The following is a 983-nucleotide window of genomic DNA, read 5'->3' on the forward strand; positions in this document are numbered from 1 at the left end:
TTGCATTCGAGGACGTGGAGAATTGTTTTCTTCACAGTGGCTTTTCAAAATTTCTTTTTTCCATGCGATAATGTCAGATCCGCCAACTCTAATTTGATACGATCCCAATTGCGATAGGGAAGTCTGCAGAAGACTAAATCATCATTATGGTATTTTGTCGCAACAGGCTTTATTCGTTGGCTTCGTGCAATTCACATTGATGAACGAATCGTTTTTCTAACATACGACTAGATAAACGGCATGTGTGAGTACATGCACTTGAAAAATAATTGAATATGCCGCGCTTTAAAATCAAAATGTTATATTTGTAATTGTAGAGAACAAAATCAGAAAATGTAGCTATAATTAACATTAGACATGTAAAAGAAAGCTGATACTTTTTAAATACTTCTTTTTGTTTTTAGAAACAATTCGACCATTAATATCAAGCTTTGAAAACGATAAAATTATTGCACATTTTTAACGAACTAAATATACTCTTTCCGCCACGGTAAGTGAAAATGCCCGCTATTTTTTCGTCTATTCTCACATCCCTGGTTACTTACTTCGCCCTGGGAGAATGTTGAGTAAGTGAAAAAGGTCTTGGGGGTAAGATGAATGAATCAGGTGACCATTTGTTCTTTTGCCGGTAGCAACAAGCATTACGGGGCATTTGTGGGAAAGGGGGTTTTTGGGTGGGTATTAATTTAAAAACTGTTACATATTAAGTTGGAAGAACAGGTAGGTGGTTATTGAAAATGGAGCAGGGGAGAGTAAATGAGTAGAGAAGTGGTTTTTGAAAATGGAGCAGGGGAGAGTAAATCCTGGAAGAAAATCTGGAAGAGTAATGGCAAGAGGAACAACAATAGTACATACTCAATGCGCAACGAGACACTGAACATAGAAAACAAACCGGTTTGAAGAGTCAAGGAATTTGAGGTGGAGATTTTTGACCGATTGCTAATTGACGCTAATTGGAAACAAGCCAGATTGCGTTCAACCCC

Source organism: Tigriopus californicus, chromosome 2, assembly GCF_007210705.1.
Source record: "Tigriopus californicus strain San Diego chromosome 2, Tcal_SD_v2.1, whole genome shotgun sequence".
Classification (NCBI taxonomy): Eukaryota; Metazoa; Arthropoda; class Copepoda; order Harpacticoida; family Harpacticidae; genus Tigriopus; species Tigriopus californicus.